This window comes from Symphalangus syndactylus, chromosome 6 (assembly GCF_028878055.3).
Source record: "Symphalangus syndactylus isolate Jambi chromosome 6, NHGRI_mSymSyn1-v2.1_pri, whole genome shotgun sequence".
Taxonomy (NCBI): Eukaryota; Metazoa; Chordata; class Mammalia; order Primates; family Hylobatidae; genus Symphalangus; species Symphalangus syndactylus.
In genome coordinates, this window is record NC_072428.2 from 57,691,482 (window position 1) to 57,704,219 (window position 12,738).

At 51.1% G+C, this 12,738-nt stretch overlaps 1 protein-coding gene across 3 annotated transcripts in view; it reads left to right on the forward strand.

Annotated features, from left to right (window-relative positions):
• CAPN5 (calpain 5) overlaps window positions 1-12,738 on the forward strand; it is a 56,327-nt gene that overhangs the window by 4,093 nt on the left and 39,496 nt on the right. The gene's annotated exons all lie outside the window — the stretch shown is intronic.

Genomic DNA, 12,738 nt, shown 5'->3' on the forward strand with positions numbered 1-12,738 from the left:
TGTGCCATACAAGGTGTCATTCACAGGTTCTAGGGATTTGGTTGGGAGTATCTTTGGGGCCGTCATTCAGCCCACCCCAGGAGCTGACTGCAGCGTCACTGCAGGCACCATTCCCAGCTCCCGCCCCTACCCCAGTGCCCACCGAGGCTGGCTTCCCCAGTCACCGTCCTGTTTCCCCCAGGAGGTCACTCACAATGTCTGTCTCCCCTCCAGCCTGGGAGCCTTGGAGGCTGGGCGCTGCTGCTGTAGCCCTGGCCCCAGTGTCCAGCCTGAGCCCCTGGTAGCCAGAGTTCAGGGATGTTTGGAAGGAGGGCATCCCTGGCACGGCCGCGTGGGTGGCCCCGATGTCTGGACCCTGCCTGCATTTGACAGCGTGCTGGGCCTTTCAGGGTGGAGTGCAGCTCATTTCAGACATTCACACAATAAGCCCAGTGCTTTGCAGGGTCATTTGATGCTCACCATCACCCTACAAGGGGGTGGGGCTGGGGAGTCCTGCTTTACAGGTGAGAATACCAAGGCCTATTATGGCCAAGTCCTGTCTGGCATGTGGGGTCAGGTGAACAGGCTGGGCCAGTAGAGCAGAAAATACCTTTATTTTACAGATGAGAATTCTGTAACAAAGAGGTTAACTGCTTTGCCCCTCACTGGCCTCAGTCTCTCCATCTGAGGACGGGTATGTGGACAGGATGTTGCCCAGCCTGACATCTTGGGGCTCTGGTTCACCCTCTGCCTGGGTATGGGGAGCAGGCGCTGGCATTCTAGGCTGCCATGGCCAGGAATAGGAAGTGGCTTAGAGCAGTGCAGTGGGCCTGGAAGTGCTGCTCACCCAGAGACATGGTCTGCCATTGCAGGAGGGGGTAAGCCCTCTGGCGCCTCAGGAAGAACCCTAGCCAAACCCCAGAGCCCCGGCCTGCCTGCTGCAGACCTGCCCCTGTGTGAGTCTCCTTTCCATCCTCCTGGCCAAGGCCACACCATACTGGCCCCCGCTTCTCTCTCAGGGGCCTGCCTATAGCCTGGCCTCCCTGCCTGCATCCTGGGCCTCCTTTCCCGTTGACCTTCTCATACATCATTGCACCCCATCTCATGCCTGAGTTCTTCGCCTGGCTTTCAGGGCCGGCAGCAACCTGGCTGTGGCAATATTTCTCTACTTCCTCTTCCCTCTCCCCTGCACCCTGTCCTCCAGACTTGCCTGAATGATTTCTTCCTCCAGAATAATCTTTCCTCCCCCAAACCTTCCACCTCCTCCATCTCTTGAAATCACAATCTACCCTCTGAGATCCCGTTTTGATGCTACTTCCTCCATGCAGCCATCCCTGCCTGGTGTGAACGAATCACTCCCTTTGAGAGCAGACCTCGCTGCCTTGTACCGAAGCCTCTGCCTCTCGCCTTCACCAGGGTGACCTCTAGGGCAGATTCCCATCTGACTCCTCACTGCCCCTTGGTCAGGCACAGGGAAGGTGTGGGAGTGAAGTTGGAATGGGAGACACACCTGAGCAGGACATCCAGGGCTGGAGAGTGGGTCACTGCCCGTGGGAGGGGTGGTGGGCCAGGCTGAGCAGGACTTTGACATGGGACAGGTTCGTGCCTCTGCCCTGAATGTCTTCTTTCCCCTCAGAGCCTCTGTCTCCCATTTGTGTAATGAGAACAGCACAACTCATTTCTGAGGTTGTGCAGGAGCTTGCACTGAGGAATGGCACACCTCAGTTTCCCAAAGTGAGAGATGGGCACTGTCTCACCAGTCTTTAAACCTTGAGTCTTGGAGACAAGTCTAGGGACTCGAGTCTAGGACTGCCTGTGCAGGAAGTGGAGAAAAGGGCTGTCCTGGTGATAAACCCTGCCAGATTGAAAAATAGTGTGCAGTGTTCCCCTCCCTGCCACTCAATGGTGAGAGCCTGTGGCCAGAGAGGGCAGGAGCTTTCCTGGGCTCACGCAGCACGGTGAGGTAGAGGTGGCTTCAGTGACCTGATCAAGTCCCATTTTGTTAGGTTGTCTCTCCTGTGGGGAGTGAGCGAGCACACAGCCCCCACCCCACCCCAGGTGAGAGAGAATGTCCTGCACAGGGATGCCCAGCTGTATCTACCTGCTGTCAGCACTTTCTCTGCAGGACCTGGTGCTGGACTGGGAGCCCCAAGGTAGGGTGGCCACCGCACTGGGTTGCCTGGGACTGTGGGTTTCCCGGATGTGGTTCTTTCAGTGTTAAAACTATGGTGAGCTGCTCGCCCAAGGCTTGGCCTGGGGCTGCCCCCTGCCCAACGGTTTCCACCTCCACGAGTGTGGCCAGGTCCTTGGCTTCTTCCTGTCCTACCCAAGGCCTGCAGGAACCTCTGACCTGGAACACCCTTTCAGAAGCTCCTCTCCCTTGGCCGCTTGCTTACAGATGCTGCTTACACCAGCGGCTCCTGCTGTCCTACACTCCCTCCTGCTCACAGCACCCTAGGTGGGACCCAATTCCCAGATGAAGAACAGCTGCAGGGTCAGGCCTTTGACTCAGTCAGAGTCACACAGAGCCAGGCCTGCAGGCCAGCACAGCCCTCACATGCACCACCAGGGGACATCACGGCTGCAGGACCACCATTCCCCCAGGACCAGCCGGAGACCCCATTCCCCATACACGCTTGGCCCTGCCCGCAAGGCCCTCTGTGTCTCCTAGCGGGGGAGTGGCCTGGTGGGATTTATGTTAGAAAGATCACTCAGCAGCCGGGTGGGGAATGGATTGGACACAGGAGCGATAAGGGAAGGGGAGGGGAGGGGAGGAAATAGACAGGATTTCCCAGCCCTGGTGCCAGCTTGCCTGGTGGTGGCTGGAGTGACTCACTGGGCCTGGCTGCCTTGGCCCTGGCTCTGAGCCTGGCTCTCCCTCCACAGCACATTCTCCCTCCCCACCCTGCCATCCATTCCTCAGCACACGGTGCGTCAGAGAGACAGGGGCCTGGGAGGTCACAGTACATCCACGAAAGGACAAAGAGACATGCTTTAAGCATCTTATTAGATGGTGACTTAGGGAGCAGATGGAGGATGGGGTATGGGATAGAAGGGGATAAATACATTAACAAAATCAAAAACACAAATAACCAGGCAGCCACCAAATGGAGTTTCTGCCCTTTCCAGTCCCCTCTGGCTTCTGGCCTTCCCTTCAATGGCTCAAGCCGGGGCTCTTCCAGTCCTGGGTCACTGCATCAGCATCTGACCTTTAGTCTTGCCCCTGGCTCCCCTGTGCCCCAGTAAATGTCGATGCCCCTCTGCCTGGCATCCCCAGCCCTGCAGAGCTGGTCCTGCCAGCTTCCCCCCAGGCTCCACCCACCCAGTGCCCTCCCCCCTTTTCCCCCTCCCTGTGCCGCATCGTGCCCTGCTGTGCCCTTGCTGATTCTGGCCTATCCTTCGGGCCCTGCTCAGGTTCCATCTCAGAAGGCCACCACCATTCCCCCCGGCCCCCTCGTCATCAGCCAGCTCAGCGCCAGCCCAGGTCGGGCACCAGCAAAGATGTGCAAGTTGGAGTTGACTGTGTCCCCTGAATAATGAAGCCCCAGCTGGGGCTTCCCCTGTTCATATGGCGAAGGGCAGCAGTGGGGGGTGTCTTCCCTTAAGAGGGGAGAAGAGGTTGAGGAAGGGAGGTGGGGGAAAGGGGGCTTTGATTGGCAGGGAATGGGTGAGGGTGTCACCGGCTCCTTTGGCCAGCAGTGGGTGATACCCACTCTGCCAGGCCTGTGCTTTGCGCTGGGCACCACTGTGGGCTATGGGGCAGTGGAGCACAGGAGAAGGACCCTCAGCAGGCATTCCTACATTCTCCCTTCACCCCCACCACTGGCTGGCCATCAGGAAGAGTTGAGGCTCTCTCCCACTCAGCCCTGGAGCCCAGCCCCTCCACATCCACACGTGAGCCTGCCAGTCCAAGTCCTGTGGCCGTTCTTCTGGTCTTTCTGGTTTAGTCTTGTCCTTTTCTAGTCTGTTTCCCATGTGGCAGCCAGATGGGGCTCCCCAAGACAGCCATGACCAAGTCCCTCCGCTGCTCAGCACCCTTCCACACTCCCCATCACCTTAGGATGAAGCCAGACTCTGCACATGGCATCCCGGGGCCTCTCGCGGGATCCTCTGCAGCCTCATCCATGATCCCTGCCCCACACCCCTCCCCTCCCCTTTTTTTCTGAGTACCATGCCACCCTCCTCAGGGCTGAAAACATCCCCTTAGGGATGGTCTCTGGCTGGCGTCTCCCCTTCTCAGGTGCAGAGGAAACCTTGCAGGTGTGTGCTTGGTTGGGGTATCGGGGTGCCACACACCTATAGGACCTTCCTGTGGACTGCTCCGAGTATTGAGACACTCTGAGTGTCAAGTCCGCAAGCGTCCTGAGAGCTAGAGGAGGAGGCTGAGACCAGAGAAGTGGAGGCTCGCAGAAGGTCGCACAGCCTGCGTGTGACAAAGGCTAGTGCTCGGACCCAGCCTGGGGCACTTTCCCACTCCGCCTCCCTTCCCTTTAGGGCAGCCCACCTGGGTATGTGGTGTCCAGCTGGACAGGGCTACAGCTGTGAAGGGCCCGGATCTGCTGGGACCTGGATCACCACATTCAGCCAGCCCTTCCTCCCAGGGCCACTGTGCTGGCTTTTTTTGTTTACCTTTTTATTGAAGCATATGTAACTGATCTACAGACAGGTGCATAGGTCGTAAGTGTAGAGCTCAGTGGATTTGCACGGGGACCACACCCATGGAACCACCACCCAGGTCAAAAGTAGTTTTACCAGAACCCCACAAGCTCTCTCATACCCCTTCTAGTCACTACCCCCAAGATAGCCAAGTCCTGCTTTCTGTTCACTGTAGAGAAGTTATGCTGGCTTTGCTTGTCTTAAAAAAAATGGATTTTTTAAATAGATAAAAATTGTATATGTTTTCCCATGTACAATGTAATATTTTGAAATGTGTATACATTGTGGAATGGCTAAATCGAGTTAATTATCACACGCGTTACCTCCCATACTTTTTTGTCCTGAGAAGACTCAAAATCTACTCTCGGCCGGGCGCGGTAGCTCGTGCCTGGAATCCCAGCACTTTGGGAGGCCAAGGCAGGCAGATCACTGGAGGTCAGGAGCTTGAGACCAGCCTGGCCAACATGGTGAAACCCCATCTCTACTAAAAATACAAAAATTATCCGAGACTGGTGGCGGGCACCTGTAATCCCAGGGAGGCTGAAGCAGGAGAATCGTTTGAATCCGTTAGACGGAGGTTGCTGTGAGCCGAGATCACACTACTGCACTCCAGCCTGGGCAACAGAGTGAGGCTCCAAAAAAAGAAAAGTCTACTTCTAGCAATCTTCAAGAGTATAATCTATTGTTATTAACTATTGTCACCATGTTGCAATCAATCTCTTGAACTTGTAGATCTCTTGAACTTATTCCTCTTATCTAACTGAAATTTTGTGTCCTTTGACTGACATCTCTGCAACCTCCCTCCCCACCCTCACCCCTCAGTCCCTGTTAACCACCATTTTACCTTCTGCTTCTATGAGTTCAACTTTTAAAAAATTGCACATATGAGTAAGATCATGTGGTATTTGTCTTTCTGTGTCTGGCTTATTTCACTTAGTATATTGTCTTCCTCGTTTATTCATGTTGTCACGAGTGATGAGATTTCCTTCTTTTTATGGCTGAATTGTATTACATTGTATGTATATACTACATTTTCTTTACCCATTCATCCATTGATGGACTGTTAGGTTAATTCCATATCTTGGCTACTGTGAATAGTGCTTCAGTGAACATGGGAGTGCAGATATGTTTTCAACATACTGACTTCATTTCCTTTGGATTTATACCCAGTAGTGGGATTGCTGGATCATATGATAGTTTTATTTTTAATTTTTTGAGAAACCTCTATACTGTTTTCCATAATGGCTGTACTAATTTACATTCCCACCAACAGTGTACAAGGGTTTCCTTTTCTCCATATCCTCGCCCACACTTATGTTTTGTCTTTTTTATAAAAGATGTATCTTTTGTAAAAGATTTAAGTCAGGCACAGTGGCTCATGCCTGTAATCCCAGCACTTTGGGAGGCCAAGGCAGGCAGATCACCTGAGGTCAGGAGTTTGAGACCAGCCTGGCCAACATGGCAAAACCCCGTCTCTACTAAAAATATGGAAATTAGCCAGGCATGGTGGCGCATGCCTGTAGTCCCAGCTACTTGGGATGCTGAGGCAGGAGAATGGCTTGAACCTGGGAAAGGGAGGTTGCAGTGAGCCGAGATCATGCCACTGCACTCGAGCCTGGGCGACAGAGCTAGACTCTGTATCAAAAAAAAAAAAAAAAAAAAAAGACTTAAAAAAAGTCTTTTTTTATAAAAGACATATCTTTTGTCTTTTTTTAATAAGATATCACACTTTTGTCTTTTTTATAAAAGCCAAAAGGTGGGAGGTAGTATCTCATTGTGGTTTTGATTTTCATTTCCCTAATGGTTAGTGATGTTGAGCTTTTTAATTGTTTTTTTGTTTTTCGAGATGGAGTTTCACACTTGTCTCCCAGGTTGCAGTGCGGTGGCGCGATCTCGGCTCACTGCAACCTCCACCTCCTGGGTTCAAGCGATTCTCCTGCCTCAGCCTCCTGAGTAGCTGGGTGCCCGCCTGGCTAATTTTTTGTATTTTTAGTAGAGATGGGGTTTCGCCATGTTGAGCAGGCTGGTCTTGAACTCCTGACCTTAGGTAATCCACCCGCCTTGGCCTCCCAAAATGCTGGGATTACAGGCATAAACCACTGTGCCTAGCCGATGTTGAGCATTTTTTTCACATGCCTATTGACCATTTGTATATCTTCTTTAGAGAAATGTCTATTCAGATCATTTGCCCATTTTAAAATCAGATCATTAGGGTTTTTTTGCTATTGAGTTGCTTGAATTTCTTATATATTCTGGATATTGACTCTTGTCAGATGCCTAGTTTGCAAACATTTTTCCCATTCTGCAGGTTGTCTCTTCGTTCTGTTGATTGTTTTCTTTGTTGTGCAGAAACTTTTTAGCTTTATGTAATCCCTTTTGTCTATTTTTGCTTTTGTTGTCTGTGCTTTTGGGGTCATATCTAAAATATCATTGCCCAGACCAATATCATAACAGCTTTTCCCCTGTTTTCTTCTAATAGTTTCATAATTTCAGGTCTTATATTTAAGTCTTTAGTCCATTTGAGTCAATGTTTGCATATGATGAGAGATAGGGAAACTTTTATTCTTCTGCTTGTGGATATCCGGTTTTCCCAACACCAATTATTGGAGAGACTGTCCTTTCCCCTTTGTGTGTCCTTGGTACTTTTGTCGAAAATTAATTGACAAATTAAATGTGTGGATTCATTTCTGGGATTTCTACTCTGTTCCATTGGTCTTTGTGTCTGTTTTTGTGCCAGTACCATGTGGTTTTGGTTACTATAGCTTTGTAGTATATTTTGAAGTCAGGTAGTGTGATGCCTCCAGCTTTGTTCTTTTTGTTTAAGATTGCTTTGGCTATTCAGGGTCTTTTGTGATTCTGTATGAATTTTAAGGATTTTTTTTATTTCTGTGAAAAATGTCATTGGAATTTTGATAGGGGATTGGATTGAATCTGTAGATTGTTTTGGGTAGAATGGACATTTTAACAACACTAATTCTTATCTACATATACAGAATCTTTCCATTTATTTGTGTCTTCAATTTCTTTCATCAGTGTTTCATAGTTTTCAGTGTACAAGTCTTTTACCTTCTTGGTTATATTTATTCCTAAGCATTTCTTTTTTCCATGGTAACTATTGTAAATGGGATTGTTTTCTTGACTCTTGAATAGTGTGTTGTTAGTATTTAAAAATGCTACTGATTTCTGTGTATTCCTTCTCTACCTATTTTGTTCAGAATTTTTATCATGAAAGGATGCTGAATCTTGTCAAATGTATTTTTTTAATCAGTGAGATGATCATATGTTTTTTGCCCTTTATTCTGTTAGTGTCGTGTATCACACTTATTGATTTGCATATGTTGAACCATCCTTGCATCCTTAATATAAATCTTACCTGATCATGGTGAATGATCCTTTTAATGTGCTTTTGAATTATTTGCCTTATTATTATTATTATTATTTTTCCCTAGAGATTGGGTCTTGCTATCCTCCTGAGGCTCTTGAGTAGCTGGAACTACAGGCATGCACCATCACACCCAGCTTGTTTGCTAGTATTTTGTTGAAGGTTTTGTATCTGTGTTCATAAGGCATATTGGTCTGTAATTTTCTTTCCTTGTGTCTTTATCTGGCTTTGGTAATGGGGTAATGCTGGCTCTGCTTTTCTATTTTATTTAAATAGAATCATGTAATATTGCTTCTTTTGCTTAATATGCTTGTAAGATCCATCCATAGGGTTGTGTGCAACAACAATTTGTTCATTTTCGTTATTGTTTACTATTCTATTATATGAATATATAAGAACTTATTGATCCATTCTTTCATTGATGAACGTTTAGCTTGTTTCTCATTTTCAGCTTTAACAAATACTACTGCAGTAGACATTCTCGTACATGGTTTTTGGTGAATATGTGCATGCATTTCTATTGGACATATTCTTAGAATTACTAGATTACTAGATTATATGAACACATGATTATATTATTTCTTCAGGTTTTCCAGATATAGTCAAATGGTTTTGCAAAGTGATTATACCAATTTGTCCTCCTACCACTAATGCATAAGAGCTCTACTTGAGATTGTGTGTGTGTGTGTGTCTGTGTGTGTGTTTCACTTTAGTCATTCTAGTGGGGATAATAGCAGTATCTCATTGTGGTTTTAATTTGCATTTCCTTAATGGTTAGGGAAGTTGGGCACTTTTTCTTCCATTTTTAGGCCATTCGGGTATACTTTTTTTCTCATGTTCTTTTCTAAAAGCATTATTGTTTTACCTTTCAGTTAGATTTGAAATCTATCTGGAATAAGTTTTGTATACGGTTTGAGGTAGGGGTAAGACAACTGTTTTTCCTTATGGATAGCCAGTTGACCCAGCACCATTTATTGAAAAGATAAATCCTTTCCCCAGTGCATTGTGGCATCTCTTTTGTCGTATATCAGGTGTCCTTATACTTGTGGCTTATTTCTGAACTTTCTATTCTGTTCCACTGGTCTATGAGACAGTGCCCAGTGAGCTTTGTGATCAGCCTTGTTACTTAGTAGTGTAAGTCCTCCAGCTTGTTCTCTTCAAATGGCTCTGCTTATTCTGGGTCCTTTGTGACTTTGAGGCCCGTTTTGGCTTTGAGGCCCTCTTGCTGCTGGGCTTGGGCTCAGCTGTGTCCTTGGTTCTTATTATACCCCTGGGGCCAATGCTGGCTCCAAGACCCCATCTCTTAGAGGCTCAGAGAGGTAGATGACTTGCCCCTCCACACAGCTCTGGAGCCTGGCCTTGGCTTCTGCCTCAAGGACAAATCCCTTGGTGTTCCCATCTACAAAATGGCTTAGGTGGTCCAGGGAAGGCTCACGGGTATCAGCCAGCTGGAAGATGAGGCCTTATTCCATCCTGTACACAGCCAGGCTGTCCCCGCTACCTCCAGCAGGTCCAGGGAACAGCAGACTAGGCCACACAGCTCCTGGAAGAGGAGTACAACCATGTCCCAGGTGAGGATAGACTGAGCTTCCCTAAGGCAGGCCTAGGAACAAATGCCACTTTCTTTCTGTCATCTGTCACCTTAAAGACTAGAACCCAGTAAGGCTCAGAGGAGGCTTGCTGATTGACAGCAGCTCAGAGGGGTTCCCACCTTGCCCAAGGACACACAGCAGCTAACTGATGCAGTTGGGATGCACACTCAGATCTGACTGACCTGCCAGAAGACTGAGTTCCTGAAGCTCCCTGGTGAGCACCCCCAGCCCCCTCATTCTGACCCAACTCAGAACTTCCACTCTTGGTCCACAGAGGCCTCGCTGTGCAGGCTGGGTCTGACTCACCGCTGCCCTGGCCGCAGGAGGAGGAGGGCTGATACCAGTAAGCCTTCCCTGGAGATGATGGCCAGCTAAGCCATTTTATAGATGGGAACATCAAGGAACTTGTCCAGAGTCTGCAGCCTCTTATGCAGATCTCAAGCCTCCAGACTCCGTATCCTAGGCTTCCCAAAGCAGGGCCCAGGTTAGCACTGTGCTCATTTTAGGGGGTGCCCTGAGGTGATAATAAAGATGTCTTTCATACCTCTGAGCCTTTGCGTGAACTGTTCCCTTTGCCTGGAATGGCCTTTCTCTCCTGCCTCTGTGGCCAGGCTTGTGTGGAGGCTTCCCTGCTTTCCTCTTGCTGGAACCTCTGAATGACACGTACTTCATTTGGCCTTGTGTCTGTTGGTCACACTAGACCAACTCAGACAGGAACCCCAAGTTGTGGTAGCCCCCCATACCTTGCAGGGGTCTGGACACATCATGAGTGAAGCCCAGATGTCGACTGCCTGAGACTGTCAGTCCTCAGGGCACACAGTATGAAAGGATACAGAGTGCTGCTCTGCATGGTGGGGTCTTGTTTGTTCCTCACGGTGGCCCAGAGGCCCTGGCACATTGTCTCTTCCAGACAAGGACCACGCAGACCAGTGAGGTGATGCGGCCTGCTCAGGACAGCGGGGGCGTGGGTCGAGTCTCAGGAGCTGGAGAAGGGCTGGGCCGCAGCAGAATGTGCTAGGGCTACAGTCTGGATAGTGGGGATGTGGGCACCGGCTGGCACCCAGCTATCAAGGAGGGGAGGAAAGGAGAGCCAGGCCTGCGCCAGGGTGAAGGGGTGGGCCCTGCTGCAGCAGACCTGAGTGCTGGCGGCTGTGATGTGGAAAGCTGACTCGCCTTGGGAGCCTCCACCACTCTCTGAGCCTTTTTCTCTTCTTGAAGGAATTCCTCCTGCACTCACCTTTGTTGGTTCATGCAACATAGCGACTCAATCCCTGGAGCCCCACATTGGACCCTGGGATAGAGAGAGGAGCTGGACACGGCCCCTGCCCTGGAGGGGCATGGGGTAGGCTGGGGAAGCAGACAAGTCATGTGCAGATGGGATACAGTGTTAACGGGCGCTGTCCCAGGGGCACCAGGATGGCAGAGGAACAGTGTGTGCAGAGGCCCTGAGGAAACAGTCTTGTGGGAGCTGCGAGGAGCTCCGAGCCCTGGAGCTTCAGCCCAGGGTGGGGAATGGTGGGGATGAGACTGGCAGCAGGAGGGAAGAGGGCAGGCGCACAGGGCAGCTGGGAAGCTCAGGTGGTCCTGAACCCCGCCTAGGGGTCGTGCTCAGCCCAAACAGCTAAAAACACCAGGGAGACAGGAAGTGCTGCGGGCCTAAGCTCAGGCTCAGAAAGAAAAGGCCTGGGTGGAGCAGCTGGCCTGCCTCCTGGTCTATCTGTGGCCTTCAGTGCTCTGCTTGGAGCTAGCAGAGGAGAGCTGACCCTGTCGGGGTGTTGGCCCCATAGATACAGTGGGAGGTGACCTTGGGGCAGATGGAGGGTGCAGAGGGGCAGTCTGTGCAAGGGCCAGGGCCAGAAGAACCTCACATAAGTAGGCCAAGTTTAGCCTGGCAGGTGGGTGAGGCTGGAGAGATGGGGCAACAGTATCAGACCCTCAGCCAGCCAGGCCTGGCCCTGTGCAGCCCCTGGCCCAGCCGAGCTCTCCCTTTGTGGCCTCCACCTCCCTTCCATCCTCCCCAGGAGTGGACCCTCCCAGCAGCGTTGGCCCCTTCCCAGCCTGGAGAGTAGCCAGACCCTCTTTCTCCACCAGCCTGGCTGTGTGACCTGGGCGAGCTTGCTCCCCATCTCTGGGCCCTGTAGGCTCAGAAACACTGGAATTGCAAGAGCTGATTTCTGGGCTCCTGCTTTCAGCTTCTCTGATCTAATTCTTGTAGCTTAAATTGCTTCCTGAGCTGACCCTGCCGGAAACCCGTGGTGCTAATGATGCTCCTTGGTGACTGTGCCAGAAGCCTGAAGCCCGGGAGCTGGCTCTGTGAGCTCCTCCCCTCTCTCCCTCAGACCTCCAAGGCAGGGAGAATGGGTGGGAGGGGCAGGGCTGCTGGCCTCCCTGGGCAGAGGGGCAGCCAGAGAAGTTAAGTGGTTGGCCTGAGGTCACACAGCAGCACTCCAGCAGGCCCAGTATGGATATGGGGGCAGAAGGTGAAGTGGTTTGGGTGCAGAGCAGGGAACAACCGCCCTCAGCTCCCTTGGCAAGTGGGGGGACAATGGCCCCCTTGCCCTCCCTGCTGTCCATCTGTGCCCATGCTCACTGCCCGCGCTCGCCTCCTTCCTTTCCTGTCTCTCCCTTCCCCCTTTCCCCCACATGAGGCCCCAGTGAGGCTCCAGCTCAGCCACGGTGTGTGGGGAGACCCTAAGTGAGAGCGGCAGGGTCACACAGCCAAGGTGGTGGCACTAAAGTCGGAGGATCTGGGTTCCCGTCCGGACACCAGGTTTCCAGGGGAGCTTGGGCAGGTCACCTCACCTCACTGAGCCGCAGTTGTATTTTGTGAAAGCTGGCAGCCGTGTGCCCACCGGCACTGTTGGCAGGCAGTACACACGCACCTCTGGCCAGGGAAATGGGGCATCTTTTGGGACCACTGGGTGTCTTGGCCCCTTCCCCCTCACTTCTCTTCCCACTGGCATGCTCGGCGGGCTCCTCAGCCTTCAGTTAATGGGTTGACTCCTTCCAGGAGGTGCAGCAGCACTGCGTAATTCCCATCACTGAGATGAGAAAATGGGCTCAGAGAGTTCACATGACCTGTTCAACGTCACCCAGCAGGAGGGTGGTACCACTGGGGCTGGCACTCAC